The sequence below is a fragment of the Triturus cristatus genome, chromosome 6 (genome assembly GCF_964204655.1).
Source record: "Triturus cristatus chromosome 6, aTriCri1.1, whole genome shotgun sequence".
NCBI lineage: Eukaryota > Metazoa > Chordata > Amphibia > Caudata > Salamandridae > Triturus > Triturus cristatus.
The window spans coordinates 348,254,298-348,272,956 of record NC_140589.1 but is presented as its reverse complement, the minus strand read 5'-3'; the positions used below and the strand labels follow the sequence as shown (position 1 = coordinate 348,272,956).

The 18,659-nt window shown below is 44.8% G+C and overlaps 1 protein-coding gene across 7 annotated transcripts in view; it reads right to left on the bottom strand.

Annotated features, from left to right (window-relative positions):
• The window catches only part of KIDINS220 (kinase D interacting substrate 220), a 1,251,292-nt gene that overhangs the window by 625,700 nt on the left and 606,933 nt on the right, over positions 1 to 18,659 (bottom strand). The window lies entirely within an intron of this gene.

Sequence of the window (18,659 nt, the reverse complement as noted above, 5' to 3'; positions counted from 1 at the left end):
CTTAACCCTAGATGTCAGTTCGCAGAACGGGGAGGATGGGTGGGTCGGTGAGGAATCTAACTAACTAATGTTTCTTACAGATACATCGTTACCAAAGGTAAGTAACTTGTTCATCTGAAAGAAACACGTTAGTTAGATTCCTCACCTTAGAATAGATACCCCAGCAATACCAACCCCAGTGGTGGGTCTGCGAACCAAGATCACACCAGAAAGTCCTGGAGAACAGAACGGCCAAAGAAGCCGTCTCTCCGGACTTGGCTGTCCAGGCAATAGTGCTTGGCAAACGTGTGCAGTGAAGCCCACGTCGCCGCCTGACAGATGTCCCGCAAGGGAACTCCCCGCCCCAGGGCAGTAGTAGCCGCTGTGGCCCGGGTGGAATGGGCCCTCAACCCAACAGGAGGGTCCTTTTTTGCCAAGGAGTAACAAAGTTTAATACACAACACGACCCACCGTGAGATGGTCTGTTTGTGTACCGCTTTCCCCTTCTTAGCTCCTACGTATCCAACAAAAAGTTGGTCGTCCACCCGGAAGTGTTTGGTGCTGTCCAAATAAAAGGACAGCGCCCGTTTTGGGTCCAGACGGTGGAGCCTCTCTTCCTCTTTTGAAGGATGCGGAGGCGGAAAGAAGGTGGGCAACATGACAGATTGCCCGAGGTGAAAGGGGGTCACCATTTTCGGTAGAAAAGAAGGACGAGGCCGGAGGACAACCTTGTCCGGATGAACAGAAAGAAAGGGAGGCTTAGATGACAGAGCCTGGAGCTCACTCACCCGTCTAGCCGAGGGGATAGCTACCAGGAAAGCAGTTTTCAGGGTCAGAAGACGAATGGGACAATTGTGAAGAGGCTCAAAAGGAGCGCACATCAGAAAAGTCAGAACAAGATTCAAGTCCCACTGAGGCATTACAAAGGGAACAGGAGGGAACATGTGAGTAATGCCTTTGAGAAAACGGGAAACAACAGGGGACTTGAAAAGAGAAGGCTGATCAGGAAGCCGTAAGAAGGCAGAGATTGCAGCAAGATAACCTTTCAAGGTTCCCAAAGCAGAGCCCTGCTGGGCCAAAGAAAGAAGAAAGAGTAGAACCTCAGAAAGAGGGGCGGAAAGGGGATCCACAACCTTTGCTGTGCACCATGCCACAAATTTGTTCCACCGGCAGGCGTATACCGTCTTTGTGGAGGGACGCCTGGCTGCCAGAATGACATCACAGACTTCAGGAGGCAAGTCAAATGGCATCAACTGCCGGCGCTCAATCTCCACGCATGGAGGTGGAGGCTGGACAGGTTCGGGTAGAGGACCGTCCCCTGCTGCTGCGACAGAAGGTCCTCCTGAAGAGGCAGTCGTATCGGGGGATCGATTGACATACTGAGTAGCTCGGGATACCAGAACCTTTGTGACCAATCCGGAGCCACTAAGATAACTTGGGCCCAGTCGCGCCTGATCTTCTTCAGCACTCTGGGCAGAAGTGGTATAGGCGTAAAACAGACCGCAACTCCACTCGCGACGAAAAGCGTCTCCGAGCGAGTGCTGCCTTGGAAATTCCAACGCGCAGAACTGCTGACATTTGCGCGTTCTCTTTGGTGGCGAATAGATCTAACCAAGGCTCTCCCCACTGCAGAAAGAGACCTTGCGCCACGACCGAGTTCAGACGCCATTCGTGATCCATCATGCACCGGCGGCTGAGTTCGTCTGCTCTGGCGTTCAGAGAGCCCGCCAGATGTTGAACCACCAGGGTGATGCCCTGGTGTTTCAGCCATGTCCAGAGGCGCAGAGCCTCCTGACAAAGGGTCCACGACCCCACCCCGCCCTGTTTGTTGCAATACCACATGGCGGTGGTGTAGTCCGTGAACACCTACACGGCACTTTCCCGGACAGAGGGAAGGAAGGCTTCCAGTGCAAGCCGGATCGCTCTCAGCTCCAAAAGGTTGATGTGGAGTTGAGTCTCCCCCGGAGACCAGAGTCCTCTGATCTCCGCCTCTCCAATGTGGCCCCTCCATCCCAGGAGGGACGCGTCCGTCACTACTACGTGCTCCGGTTGGGGTAGGGAGAGGGATCTGCCGCTGACCCAATCGCGGTCCGTGAGCCACCACTGCAACTGTTTCGCAGTGCCCTCCGAGATCAAGACATGGTCGGACAGGTTGCCTCGATGCTGGGCCCACTGAAACTTCAGGTCCCACTGCAGAGCTCGCATTCGCCACCTGGTGAAATGCACCAACAGGATGCAGGAGGCCATCAGCCCCAGAAGCCGCAGCACCAACCTGACCGAAACCCAGGATAGAGGCCGAAAGATGGGAATCAGAGCCTGAATATCCCGGACCCGCAGTTCCGGAGGATAAGCCCGGAACTGCGCCGAATCGAGAACCGCTCCGATGAAGAGGAGCTTCTGGGAGGGGCTCAGGTGTGACTTCGGCACGTTGATGGAGAACCCCAGCAAATGCAGGAGGTCGGCCGTAGTCTGGAGGTGGGAGACGACTTGCTGGGGCGAGCCCGCCTTCAACAGACAGTCGTCGAGATAGGGGAAGACTGGAACCCCCGATCTGCGCAGATGAGCTGCGACCACCGCCATCACCTTGAACCGTTCCTTCCGGAGGAAGGCGTTGACGCTCCTGAGGTCCAAGATAGGGCGTAGGCCCCCTTTGCCCTTCTTGGGAACCAGAAAGTAGTGGGAATAGCAACCACGGCCTACTTCTGGACCAAGAACGCCCTCGACGGCCTCTTTGGCCAAGAGGGCCGTAACTTCCTCCCGCAGAAGATTCAAGTGATCCTCCGATATACGGTGGCACTGCGGTGGCATGGCTGGAGGGGTCGTCTCGAAGGGGAGGGAGTAGCCCCTTCGGACGATTTGCAGCACCCACCTGTCCGAAGTGATGGAGTGCCAGTGGAGCAGGTGATGGCAAACTCTGCCGCCCACTGGCGTGGAATGAGCCTGAAAGCTCGGACTAGGAAGGCTTTGAGGTGGATGCTGCCGGGGTGGATGTGGACTGACCGGCACGTTGTCCTCTAGAACCGCCACGGCGGAACCCACGTCCGCGACCGCGTGCAGGTTGGTTCTGCGGCCGGTGGCTAGGCAGACGTGAAGAGGCGCCCCTTCCTTGGCCACGAAAGGGGCGAAAGGCGGAAGTGTGCGGCCGTGGGGCCGAGAGAACAAAGGACGTGGCCGTAGCCCGGGAGTCCTTAAAACGAGCCAGCGCAATATCCACCTTCTCACCAAAAAGGCGAGCGCCATCAAAGGGCATATCCATGAGGGTACTCTGGACATCCCCCGAAAAAGACGTGGACCTCAGCCAGGCGTGGCGCCGGAGCGCCACCGTGGTGGAAATCGCCCTACCCAGCGAGTCCGTGGTGTCAAGTCCACACCGTATGGCATGTCGCGCTGCATCTCGCCCGTCAGCAAGTGCCTGGGAGAGACGTGTCCGGGCCTCCTCCGGGCACAGTGGCAGCACGTCCTCCACCGCATCCCACAGAGAGTGGGAGAAACGGTCCAAGAGGCAAGCGGTGTTCAAAGACCGCAGGCCCAAACTCAGGGAAAAGAACAGTTTCTTTCCGAACTGTTCCAGCCTCTTGGATTACCGATCCGGAGGAGCGGATGGGAAGGAAGATTGGGAAGTGAAGGCCTGGATAACCAGGCTCACGGGGGTGTTGGAACAGGAAACTGGGGTCGCCCGGAGCAGGGCGGTGGCGCCGGGCCACGTTCCGATCCACAGGAGGAACTGTGGAGGGCTTGGACCAAGTGCCCTGCAGAACGAAGCCACAGTCGGAGGAGAGATAAAGCCAGCGTCCGGCGAAGTGTCCAGACCACTGGCATCCCCCAGTTCGTCTGCCCAGTCCTGTGAAAGTTGCCCCCATCATCCGATTCCTGATAAACAGGAGGAACGATCGGAGCCGGACGGTAGATGAAACGGTCATCCATCGGCGTCGGGTGCGGCGCCGGGCGGCGCCGTGCCGGCGTCGGGTCTGGACAGGGTCTAAACCGGGGAACGGCGTCATCCTGAGACGGCGCTGGAGGCGGAACAGGTGTTGGCGCCGGCGGAGGAGGCGTCGTGATGTCGACCGGTGCCGACAGAGATCCAGGCCTGGATCCCTCGGGGACCTGCGGCGTCGGGACCGAAGTCGGCGCCGGGGCCGGAGCCGCCACCGTCGGCATGCGAGGTCGCCCAGTCGAGCCCGCGGGACCCGAAGGCGCGCCGGCAGGCATCGACGGCGGAGTCAGGCCCCTCATGGCCGAGAGGAAGGCACTGACCTCCGCCGGAGTTGCGTCAGTGCCAGGGTCCGGCGGGTATGGAGACGGACGCGGCTCCTGCGGCTCCGGCAGAGCCGCGGTGGTGGGACCACCCTGACCCTCGGCCGAGTCGCGCGATCGGCGAGGGGAGTCCGAAGAGCGGTGTCGCCTCTTGGACTTCTTTGATCGCTTCGACTTACCCAAAGACTTCGAGCCCGACGAGCGATGATGGTGACTGCGGCTCCACGACCGGTCCTTGGACCTCCTCCTGGACCGGGACCGTGAGCGGCGCGGAGCCGAGTGCCGAAGCTCGAGAAGCTTACGGGACCACTCCCGCTTAGCCTTCGAGTTCAAGGCCTGACAATCGGGGCACGACTCCGCGTCGTGGTCGGCCCACACGCAGTAAAGGCACCGGCGATGGTGATCCGTCACCGACATCAGGCGATGACGCGTCACAGGCCTTAAATCCAGGCATCCTACCGGCACCAGAGTCGAGTCGACAAAAGACCAAAAAGAGTCAAAAAGTTTAGTCAAAAATTGACTAAGGGGTAAGCTCTTCCCGGATCGGCGCTGTCTGGCGCGGAAAAAAGAAGAACTGACGTCAGCGCGCGAGGGCGGCGTCTAAGTTCTCCGACGACTTCATTCCGGCGCACGACGCCGACGACGGACGCGGAGCCGCAGACGACGCCTAGCGACGCGCAAGGGGTATTGCTGACGAAAAATCTTTCCGGATCCAGCCTGACGCCTGGGGATATTCTAAGGTGAGGAATCTAACTAACATGTTTCTTTCAGATACATGTTATCACGAGAAGAGCGTCGTGAAACAACTGAACGCACAATGGCGGTTGGTGAATACCTCTGTGTCCTCATGACAAGCTATGGCATTTAAAGAAGAAGCACTTCTTAGCCAAAAAGACAAATCAGAAATTAAAATGTTGTTGCAGAAAGTAAATACTTCAGAAAACAAACAATGAGTCTTAATTACAAGCCACTTGTCACACCTGCAGGCTAACAAAATGACAATTTAATGGCACATCACACAAACCAAATGGGAAGAAACGTATGACAATATACCCATCCACAAAACATCATGGCTTTAATGAACAGCCCGTCTAAGGAATAGGAAACTATAAAAAAAAAACCTCCTAAAAGCCAGTCTCTCTCTGTACTAATTCTTATTGTACTTTATTTGAAGAACTGATAATTTGAGGTTTCACAGAAGGTCAGTAGCGAAGCCTCAACACATGCAGATAAAATGAGTCTCACAATGGATAAACAAAAGCAGATCACACAAAAACAAGAGAGCTTTTCTAATTTATTTCATTTCAGTAATTTATTATATAAATAGGACAAACATCTCCTCCGAAAATGAAAAAGGTATTGCAAGTCACTGAGGAGTTCCATGACCACATAGAGGAACGAGGACGAATGCAGAGTTCCTTTATAAGGTCATGGAAGTCAGTGAAAGGGTGCGATCCAAACAGTACTCTTTGGTCCAGAAAATGAAAATATGGATGTTCAACAAAGTCAAAGGGATTGTTGCGACCTTCTGAAGACAACATTACTCTCCACCACTGGGTCACAGGCTCAGACGCTTACTACTGCAATCTACATAAGGTATACAGTAATGCAGATCAAAAGGGCAGTGCAGCCTTACAGCACTCTTATGATGAAAGGTGATGATACTGGCACTCTCTGTTTGTCTAGTTCAGCTGAACCACAAATTCTCATGGCTCCACAGCAATCTATACATGGAGCTCTACGTAGATCTCAGTAGGCTGGGCCTTTCTTCAGTCTGAGTTAGACTAGGCTGTTTTCACACTGGTCAGTCCAGGCCTCTATCTGCCAAGAAACAGACTACAGTTTCAATCTTCTATTAAGGTCCTAGGCTTACAACCAGCCTAGCAGAAAACAGCTGCAGGGTTTCCTAGTTGTGGTACGCTGTCACTCCCAACAGATGTCCTAAATTCCAAACTACTGAAATATACAGGCTCTAGAGGTCCAATAATTGTGGAGATTGTTCGACACCCCAGTCCCAATCCAAAGGTGTCCAACCTTAAAATATCCATCCCTCATTGGATCAGAACAGGGAACCCTTTTCAGGCATTTTTTTTGGCTACCTAAATGGAGTCAACCTCTTGCCTGGGAGATCACATACTTGATCTGCTCACACAGCCAAGCCAGTTTTCACCAATGGATAGCAACAAGCAGATTTCTGGACTGAATGTGGAGTGCAACTCACAAACCAGAGCTTGGTGAGTGAATTTTGAAGATAGATGATGCCTTTGTTGCGAATCCTATGGATTGGAAGATTCATGCAGCATTGTGCAGGACCTATGGAGTCAGAAGCATGAGCAGCAATACATGAATTCATGTAGGCATGACAGTCCATTGGTAATCATTTCTATACATGTTCCATGACTCTCCATACATAGGAAGTGAGGCTGGATGAGTAGACTTTGCAGATTTACTTAGCAAACTGTTGGTCAAGTCTCACTTTCAGTCTGATGTTGCCTTCAAAGGCATGAATGAGGCACCCCTTCATTAAGATTGTCAAATGTGACCTAGCATCAGGTTTGAAGCAGGAATGGGGAGGTGGAAGGTGTGTAGACGACTAACAATACTGAACTCTCCTTCCAAAGCAATATGTTTTTTTTGCAAATTACCTACTGCATCAGACATTCAGCATGTGTAATCAAACATTATAATTTACTATACACAGGTCTACGCACACGCTATTCAAATTTCAATCTGCATTCAGTACACATTTGTTCATCGATATACACCATAAAAGGACATGACTCAATGAGCTCTTCAAATAATCCAAAAGTCACTTCTGATGTTCTTGTGTTCTTTTATTCTAATGGTTTTGCCCAGCCAACACGTGTTACGTCATGGGGAATTAACCACTTGACTTCCTCAGGGCTATAAAATAATAATCATATGCAAGGAATCAGTTAATCCAGCAATTCTACCAGGGTGGCTATTCATTCCACTCAATTGGAAATTTTGTGTTACTGCCCAAATTCACCAAATCATGGTGACATGCCCACACATCTACATTAAAAAGCAAAGAATTTTTCTAAGGTGCATTTGTAACAACCTTAAAGTGTCTCAACGTTGAGGTGGGATCCAGGTGACATGCATCACTGTAATTCATCATGTGAATAAATATCCAATAATGATTTATACCTGCGTTACAAACAGTTATTCATACTCTGCTCAACAAAGATTATGCGATGTGCCAAATAAATAAGTAACGGAGTGGGGAGACTAAAGGGTTGCACCCCTCCAAATTAATCGTTAATAAAAGCGAACATTCATGTTTATATATATGCTTGATCATCTCATGCTCATGGTAATAAAAACGGTCATGAAACAGTGTACTACCTGTCTGCAAAATATAGACTCTTTTGCGTCCTGCGGGAGGGCATATAAAGGGATACAATTTGTCACTCTACATCTCTCTTTAAGGTTATATTAGTCTGTACCAGCATATACAAGGTGAGTAGGTCACTCACCTCTCCGCCGGTTCTACTTCCGTCCCGGCTGTTCCTGCACTATTCCTGCATGACTTGGTTATTATAACATCTGTCAGCCGAGAAACCTGAGTTGACAGAGAATCATATTTTTAGGGAATATCTTGTGTAATTCTTTAGCACTGTGGTGAACTCCCAATGTATCTTATATTCTGTCAGGTAATCCGGTTCTTACCTCGACTGTATGTTCTTAATTATGAGGCTGCTTCTCTATTCTGGCGTGTCTCCTACAAATGTTGCAATTTGCCTCCGGTCGATTTTGGGTATAGTTGGTCCCTGGCGATGAAATAATTACGTTATATTTCAACCCCTGAACACGATTTTATCTCCCGTCTCCATCCCCACCTCTAAACCTACAATTCCAGTTGTGAGCCTTCTTACCTGAGCAAGTACGCTCCGCTCCTTCTTCCGTCTTCCCGAGCGCCCGTATGACCCGAAAGTGTCCCATTCTGGATCTTCCGGTCTATAAGAGTGAAATGCGGCTAAAAATGCTAGAGCGTGAACCCTCCGAGTACGTGGGTCGTGCTAACAGTAACTTCCTGTCGATCAGAACCATGCCTGATCTTTCGATCTGAAGCAGTGCTGCTCGATCTGCACTGCTCGAGCGCAAATATGTAGAGTGCATGTGTTTGATTACAGTCACCTTCGATACGTCAGACCCAAATATGTTAAAGCGTCATTCTTGTGATCATCTCCCCCTGTACATAACCATGAATATTTTGCCAATGGATGAGGAAAATTAAAACAGACATCTATAATTTGGGGTTATTAAGGTGTTGTTTGTGATTCAAATCATGAGGGAGGGCAGACGAGCAGGGTCACATAGTTTAGTCAATGTGTGCATGCATCATAGTCAATGTGATTTGCATTATCATATTTTCAATAACTTTCGGACCCGTGTTAGAGATGGCCCGATGTTAGCATTTCCAATGAAAAAACATATACCACACAGCATTATTAACCACATTATATCAATTTACAGGTGACTCTACTGTCTCAATACTGATGTTAAACACCATCCCCTTTTATTGTCTCACCGGGTCAGCGGTGGTCCTCTGTCTATATGTGTTGTCATCTGTCACGTGTCATGTAAAAAAAATACTGCATCTCCTGATCGGTATTGAGACCCCTCTCGACCGCCCTAAGGCGCATGATCCAAGTCGCCTCGGTACGTCTCAGTTTCAGCTCTCTGTTGCCCCCTCTAGGGTTTTGTGCAACCAAATCAATACCAAAGAACGAGAACTGCTTATACAGACCCTGGGACGTGCAGATTGCGGCATGCTTGGCCATGGGGTATTTCTCATCCCCTTGTTTTAGGGCTCGTGCATGCTCACTTATTCTTTCTTTCAGTGCTCTAATTGTGCTGCCCACATACATTTTGTTGCACTTGGACTCACTCACATATATCATGAATTTAGAATTACAATTCATGTTTTGTCGTATTGTGTATGTGCGTCCATCATGTCCAGTGAAATTATTCTTGTCATCAGCTGCCCATCTGCATTCTGTTTTAATTTTCCTCATTCATTGGAAAAATATTCATGGTTATATACAGAGAGAGATCATCACAAGAATGACGCTTTAACACATTTTATTGGGTCTGACGTATAGAAGGTGACTGTAATCAAACACATGCACTCTGCAGGTTCGCGCTCGAGCAATGCAGATCGTGCCGCACTGCTACAGATCGGAAGATCAGGCACGGTTCTGATCGACAGCAAGTTACTGTTAGCACGACCCACCTACTTGGAGGGTTCGCGCTCTAGCGTTTTCAGCCGCATTTCACTCTTATAGACCAAAAGATCCAGAAGGGGACACTTCCAGGTAATACGGGCGCTCGGAAAGACGGAAGAAGGAATGGAGCGTACTCGCTCAGGTAAGAAGGCTCACAACTGGAATTGTAGGTTTAGAGGTGGGGATGGAGACGGGAGACAAAATAGTGTTCAGGGGTTGAAATATAACGTAATTATTTTTTCACCAGGGACAAACTATACCCAGAATCGACCGGAGGCAGATTGCAGCATTTGTAGGAGACACGCCAGAATAGAGAAGCTGCCTCATAATTAAGAACATACAGTCAAGGTAAAAACCGGATTAACTGATAGAATATAAGATACATTGGGAGTTCACCACAGTGCTAAAGAATTAGACGAGATATTCCCTAAAAATATGATTCTCTGTCAAGTCAGGTTTCTCGGCTGACAGATGTTATAAATAACCAAGTCACGCAGGAATAGTGCAGGAACAGCCGCAATGGAAGTAGAACCGGCGGAAAGGTGAGTGATCTACTCACCTTGTATATGCTGGTACAGACAAATATAACCTTATAGAGAGATGTAGAGTGACAAATTTGATCCCTTTATATTCCCTCCCCCAGGATGCAAAAGAGTCTATATTTTGTAGACAGGTAGTACACTGTTTCATGACCGTTTTTAATACTATGAGCATGAGATGATTAAGTATATATATATTCAGTGAAAAAAACCATAGGTTTCACACATGTTATAGTTAACTGGACATTTTACTCGTAAAAAACCATTGAAATTGCCCCGTTATAGTTAGTTCAGCTAACTATAACTCGCGCGCCCGCAATGCACTGCTGATGACGTCACATATTACATCACTCATGACATGGTCAGTGACATCACTGATGACATCACTGATGACATCTCAAATGACATCACTGATGACATCACTGATAACATCATCCAGTGAATGTGTGTTTTTCTGAAAATTAAATATGTTTTATATATGTATATCTCAAGGTCGATGGAAGAATAAATGGGTATATAAGTGTCTAAATGGATGAATTGTTTTTGAAAAATTGATTGTATTACTGACTGATTAAGTGTATCTTAGTGAATACATGGCTTAGTGAGTAATGTTTAAATATGTAAATATCTGTATCAGTCTCTCACTTTGTGTATAAGTGGCTGCATGGGTTGGTGTGTAGCTACATGAGTGTCTAAATAGGTTATTAGTTGGTTTTTTGAGTATCAGTATGAGTGTGAGTGTCTGGTTCGGTGAGGGGTATTACGTAGTGCATGGGTGCATGAATGAGTGACTCATTGTTTGTATGTGTTGAAGACAGCATGTGTGCAGGACTGTATGGGTGGATGAGTGTATGTATGGGTGTGTTAGTGAGTGAATGACTGTCTCAATAGTGTCTTTATGTGTAACTACATATGTTTTAAACTAGTATATGTGACTATTGGTGTATATATGTGAGTATATGTGAGAGTGAGAGATTGAAAGAGTTCCTGTATGAATAAGTATGTGTTTCTATAAGTGATTGTTTAAAAGACTAAGTATGTGTAAGTTTCCGTAGAAGTAAGTGTGGTGGTGTGTGTATAACTGTATATGCAAGTAAATGTATGTTTGATTCTTTATTAGCATGACTAACTATGTGTGTGAGTACCTCTATGGATGAGTGGCATTGTGTAACAGGATGTATACGTGTATGAGTACATATGATGAGTGAGTACATGTATGAGTGACTGTATAGGACTGTTGGTGAATGAGTGGATGTGTATTTGGATCTTAGAATTACTGTATAGGTTGTTGTAACTGGTATTGGTATGTCCATTGTTTTTAAAATTTTAATTTCTATTTTTGATTGTGTGTATCAAAGGTTATATTAGGGGAAGAGGAGGTCTGCCACTCTATCACAAGGATGATGTCATCAGTGATGTCATCAGTGATGTCATTTGAGATGTCATCAGTGATGTCATGAGTGATGTCACTGACCATGTCATGAGTGATGTAATATGTGACGTCATCAGCAGTGCATTGCGGGCGCGCGAGTTATAGTTAGCTGAACTAACTATAACGGGGCAATTTCAATGGTTTTTTACGAGTAAAATGTCCAGTTAACTATAACATGTGTGAAACCTATGGTTTTTTTCACTGAATTTCTAAGGTTTTTTAAATGCTAATTCCTAACTATAACGTGTGTGAAACCTATGGTTTTTTCACTGAATTTCTAAGGTTTTTTAAATGCTAAGTCCTAACTATAACGTGTGTGAAACCCATGGTTTTTTCAGTGAATTTGCAAGGTTTTTTAAATGCTAATTTTGTTTTTTTTTCTTCTATTTTTTTAAACATATTTTTATTTTAATTTTCTATCCTTTTTTAAAGACTATGGTTAAATTTTTAAAATTCTATAATATGTTTTTTTTAATATATTTTATAAAATAAACATGTAAAATTTATTAGCAATACATTTTTTCCTTTTTTTTTATTATTTTTTTAGTACGCGTACCGTAAGCTTACGGTAAGCGTACGGTTTACGCAACGTCCGTAATTTATCTACGCTGTTTGCGTATAGTTACGCAATTTGCGTAGCCGCGCGTCCTCCGCGTGGGACGCGTACGCGTGTACGCTACACGCGCACGTTACGCGGAAGTGTCGGGTAGTGACTGTTATGCGCATGCGCGCAAGCGCGTGTCTTTTTTACGCGCATGCGCACTTTTGCCGTAAGCGTACCGTAAGCGTACCGTAAGCGTACGGTAGGTCATGTGATCATGAAACACAACTTTTGATTGGTTGAAACTACTTTCAGTTCTAGAACTCTCCTACACCACACCCATTCCCCTCATTTCTGCTTGTGATCCCTTGGGAGAAGGAGCTGGTTTGTCTTTGGGATACGATGGCAGAACAGCAGAGCTCTTCTGAGAGTGAGGCTAGCACTAGCAGCACTGTCTTGAGGCAGAGATCGAGGAAACAAAAGCCCTCTTATGTATGGGATTATTTTACTTTTCCTGAAGGCCAGCAAAAGGTGAATGCACCCTTAGTAACTTGCAGGCTGTGTCAGCGTGTACTTTCTAGAGGTAATCCTGACAGGAAGTATTCCTTTGGGAATCACACCATGAAGAGACACCTCCAGGATGTACACAGAAGGACACATGGTCATCTTTTTGGAGGTAACTCTTCAGAAAGACAAGCAAGTACATCCACAGCAGCTCAGCCTGGACCATCATCTGCAGGGCTGACTCCTTCTTCTGCAGGTCAGGTGAGCCCTTCATCTGTGGGGGGAGCATCTCCTTCTGCTGGCCCTCTGGAAATTAACCCTCGATTTCTGAGGGTTGATATTCGATGTGCCTCTTGTCATGATCTAATTTGTCATAGGGAGACCAGTGTTTCCCTAGTGAACAACAAAATAGATCAGCACACTTGTCACAGAGACTAATTTTTCCATGCTTTCTTTCCTCTGTCCCTGCATGAACACAACGGTTCTTTTAAGAGCCAACCTTATCTTTCATCTTTTTTTTACATATGTTTTTAAAAACTTTTTTTTTTTTTGTACGGTGCGCGTACTTTTTTTTTTTTTTTTTTTTTAAAAACACTAAAAATCAATTATCACATTACAAGGTCCTTGAGAGACTACAATTATTATTAATGACTTACCATACCCACTCAAAAAAATATTTATTCATTTGTTTTTTTAAAAAATAGCTTTAAAAATGGTTCTAGTTTTCGAAATTTTTCTATATCAATCTGAAAAAAAAGAAAAAAAAAAGTATTAATATTTTTAAAACATTTTATTATACAGTACACATATTTACATATTTTTCAAAAAATATTTTTGCCTTATTTTTGCTGTTTTCAGAATATATTGCCTTAGTGATGCTGAATGTATTTGCATTACAGACTGAAACCTGAAAACCCCACTCGCTTGTAAATACTGTGCATGATTATACATGGCAAGCAGATGGGTGTGTGCTAAGAGTCTGCTTCTTCCCCCAAAAAATCGCTCCCCCTTTTTCCTACTAATGCAACTGTGAAATCACCAAAAAAAAACGCAATAAATCTCTGCCTGTAATTCCTATTTCCACACAGAGTCATGTTTTCACATTAGTCCCAAAACGAAATTTCTTTGCCAATTTGAAAGCACACTTACTGCTCTTTTTTTTTTGGCCAAGTGAAAATCACTTTTACAGACTGTCACATTATGAAACCACTTTTTTCGATTTTCTTAAATGCACATGTCCAAACTTCTTTTTCAGACCACCTCCATGTGTAACCTGGGTGGCTGCCTACACTCCAGCAAGGGCAACCAGCCTTAGTGATGCTGAATGTATTTGCATTACTGAGTCCAACCTCAAACCCTTAAACTATTCTTTTTTTTTCCAGTACACCTTAATTTATTGTGAAAACATACTCCATATTATTTTACATGTTCCTCACATTTAAATTTCTCCCAAAACAGAAAATGATAAACGCAACTACAACAAAAAGAATTTCCATTTCTATTATTCATTTCTTAAGTTACCACATACATCCCCTCTCAAACTCTAAACTCACCTTTAAAATTAGTTAGTTGTGAAAGAAATGTGACACTCAAACAGCAGATTATCAGAGCCAGGATCTCTGTTGTGTTCACCTCTCTCCTCTCAGCAGAACCAGATAATGGCAAACTTTCCCTCTATTTTTCCACACATATACATGTAAGTTTCAAATCTCAGTGCTTCCCCCTTTTTTTCAAATGTAATCACACATTTCTATTGGTTGAAAACCAACCCTTTTCCAAAAGTACCCTGCCCCCAACTTGACTTCTGCCTAGTACCCTTCCCCCAACTTGACTTCTGCCTGCTACCATAGCAACAGCTCATGGAACACTGCTGTGTGGAGTTAGGTCAGAAGTTCGCCACACAATGTTTCAATTCCACAGAGCAAGAGTGCTTGACTTTTCAAACCTAACAGCAAATCCATAGTACTGTTCTTTGGTAACACATTTTTTTGTACCAATACAAAACATGCTTCTATTAGTTTACACATACAGCCTAGTTTTTATTCTAGAATGGTATGAAACAGCCAATCAGTTCTTTTTGTTTTGAAAAAAATATGTATGCCTCCATTTCCAAACTGTCTTTCTTTTCATATTGCCATTCTACTGAAAGACACCTCCTGAGTGCATCCAGTTCTCCTTTGAAGATGTTCACAGTGTGGATTGTAGGGCACAGCTATGTCTTCTGGAGTGAAAAGTTTGCAGAGAAAACAGATATGGTGAGAGACCTTGCTTTGCCAAATGTAGACATTAAATGGATTGGTCAGAGAGGGTTAAAGTGGCACCAATTGATGCCATTGGTGAAATCCTTCATGCAAATCCAACACCCTGACCTCATAATAGTGCACTGTGGTGGCAATGACCTAGGCACTTTGACTGGGGTAGGTCTGGAAATGCTTATGAAGGACACCTTTGCACAACTGTTTTCACTTTTCCCTAAAACTGCCTTTGTGTTTTCCAACATATGCCAAAGGCAAAAATGGAACTGGTCCAATCATTTCTGTCCGCAGATTGACAAAGCAAGAAAGCACGTCAACAAATCTGTTTCTGCTTTCCTCCGTGACTATGGTATGGGTGCCATTTACCACAACAACTTGCGTTTTGACATGCAAGACATTTATAGAGGAGACGGTGTGCACTTCAATGATAAAGGGAACAGAGTCTTCCTCTTGAACCTTAGACTCTGCATCGGTACTTACTTGTAGGTACCACTAAAAAAATGACTTCATAAACACAACGGCTCTTTTTAGAGCCCCCTAATATCTAAACACTTAAATCTGAATTTCATTTATTTTTTTATTTTTTTTTCTACCGTACGCTTACCGTAAGCTTACCGTACGCATACCCCGTGATTTTTTTAAAAATCAATAAATGTTTTCTTTGTACTTTACAGTCCTTCTTTGACCCCCTCACAAATGTAAGGAGTCTGTAACTCTCCTCATTGCCCCCTTTTCTTGTTTTCACTCTTTTTTTTCTGAGTGAAACACACAAAATGGCGGCCGCCGCTTCCTGGTTTCGGCCGATTCGAATGTTTACTAAGATCTAACAGCCAATCAGAATCGCGCTCGCGCACGCCACCGTACGCGTACCGTAAGCTTACCGTAAGCGTACGGTAAGCGTACCGTAAGCGGGCTCAGATATATATATTGATTTAAAGGCTATTTTCTCAGAATCTACTGAACAGATTTACACCAAACCTACAAAAGGCACTTCCTTGACATAGGGACTACCTCTCTGCCAAATTTCTAGTAATTCTGTTCAGCCGTTCGGACTGTAGCTCGTTCTAAAGGTCCTATGGAAAAATGCATGGGAAAAACGCGTTTTGGGACCCCCCTTTTATCTCAGCCCCCGCTTGACGTATCCCCCCGAGACTTTCAGGGTAGGAGCGGAGCGGAGCGTAGCGCCCCACCTATTTTGAGAAATTCGCGAGGATTCATCGACCGGCGCCAAAGTTATTCAAAATAGAATGTTGCGGATTTCCTATGGAAAAGGGGTCCTAACTATAACTACCTACTGGCGACCGCCAGTAGGTAATATATATATATATATATATATATATATATATATATATATATATGCTTAATCATCTATAATATAAACATGAATGTTCACTTTTACTAACAATTAATTTGGAGGGGTGCAATTGTGATTTCTTCACCCTCTAGTCTCCCCACTCCGTTACTTGTTTATTTGGCACATCGCATAATCTTTGTTGAGTAGAGTATGAAAAATAACTATGTTTATAACGCAGGTATAAATCATTAATTGGATATTTATTCACATGATGAATTACAGTGATGTATGCCACCTGGATCCCACCTCAAGGTTGAGACACTTTAAGGTTTTTACAAATGCACCTTAGAAAAATTCTTCGCTTTTTTGCTTTTTAATGTAGATGTGTGGGCATGTCACCATGATTAGGTGAATTTGGGCAGTCACACAACATTTACAATTGAGTGGAATGAATAGCCACCCTGGTAGAATTGCTGGATTAACTGATTCCTTGCATATGATTATTATTTTATAGCCCTGAGGAACTCAAGTGGGTAATTCCCCATGACGTAACACGTGTTGGCTGGGCAAAACCATTAGAATAAAAGAACACAAGAACATCAGAAGTGACTTTTGGATTAATTGAAGAGCTCATTGAGTCATGTCCTTTTATGGTGTATATCGATGAACAAATGTGTACTGAATGCAGACTGAAATTTGAATAGCGTGTGCGTAGACCTGTGTATAGATTTAAAAAGTGGCCTTTTGGTGTCCACCCAGAGGGCTTAGGGTGTTGTCCCCTCATCTACTGCACCGCTTTTAGAAGACAAGTTCTACAATTACGCTCACTCGAGAGGGGCCAGCACCCCACAGTAAAGAAGCACCCCACCTGTACCTCTTATTATAATTTACTACCTCCAATGGTTTTTCCTAATCTGGTCATAGGGAATACTCCTCAGCCCACAGTCCAGCACAGGCAGGGACCTTTCTCAAGGCAAGTGTTTGACTATCTCACCAAGTAAGAGTTTTCCATAGAAAGAACTACATTGTTTCATTTTTTTTTTTTTTTTTTTAATTCTATTGATTCAGCGAGTGAGCATTACATATTAAAACAAAAATATATAAGATTCTCCAACACACAGCACAAAAGAAGCCCACTAATAAATACATCGGGGTATACAGAAAAAGAAACATCATTCTTGTATCTAGTTTCTCATCGGCTCCCATATCCGAGCCCCTAGTTTTTTCTTTGACAAACCTTTTAGTTTATACAATGCCGATTCCGTGTTATATATTGAAATTATCTTAGCCCTCCAGATAAAAAAGGAGGGGGGGTCCGAGTCAAGCCACTGTGACGTTATACATAACCTCAGAACCGACATACAAATAAACTTAAAGCCTCTGTGGGGATCCACTCGTCCCATCAAATCTGTAACAGATTCAGATTCTATTCCAAACAGAGCTAAAATTGCTGTAATAGTTATCGGTATTCCCAAAGATTGCATCATAAAACCTTCAATTTCTGATAACAATGGCTTTAGAACAGGACAAGAAAAAAACATATGAATTGAATCTGCTGCATAGAAGCCACATCTTGCACATTTATCACCCCTCCCTCCCTTCCATTTTGCTATCTTTGCCGGCATATAGTACAAATTAAAGAGAGCCATATATGACTGGCTCTTAAGACTACCAGACAGCAAAATAGAGCCAGCAATTTGCGTTACTAATTTGAACTCCAAATTAGTTACCGATAATTTCTCCTTCCAAATTGCTTCCTGCCTAGCCATATCATCCCGTTGCATACCGATAATCTCCATATAGATTTGCCCTATTTTAGAATTCTGGTTTATTAAATCCAAGATTCGAATCTGTCGGGCCTGACATCTACCCCCCGTGATTGCGCCCTGAAGAAAGCTTCTCAACTGCAAGTATTTAAAAAAATCAACATTACTGATCCTGAATCTCCCTTGCAAGGCTGCAAACGAAGTCATCTCTCCCTGCTCCAGCAGATCCCCAATTATTTTGATACCATAATGAGCCCACCTCCGCATAACTGCATCATGAAACACCTCAGGTAAAATAGCAATCGAGTCTAATGGTGTATCCCATAAGATATCAGGCATATGCAGCTGCTTACATAACCACTACCAAGCTGAATATGCTGCCTGAACAATTTTAAACTTAGTTTTTTTGTAATAGCTTGGCTCCAAAATTTTCAATAATAAGCCTTGTGCTGAATCACCAAGACACCATTCATATATTGAGGGTGAGAAAGCAACATCTAAAGTCGCTGTCCGGCCACACACCAGAACGCCCATAAATTGAAGTAGCGTTGCACAATAATATAGATAAAAATTCGGAAGAGCCAACCCTCCCCGTTCCGTTGGAAGATAAAGCCACTTAATTGCTCTTCTAGATCGATGGTAACCCCATAAAAATCGTGTACACATTCGTTCTATTTTGGTAAATATGGATTTAGAAAAGAGAATTGGAATAGCCCGAAAAAGGTATAGAAATTTTGGGAAGATAGACATTTTCAGGACGTTACCCCTTCCGTACAGTGATAAGTGCAGTCGGTCTAGACGTTCCAAAGTTTTATTAACAGAAGAAATCATCGGCTCCACATT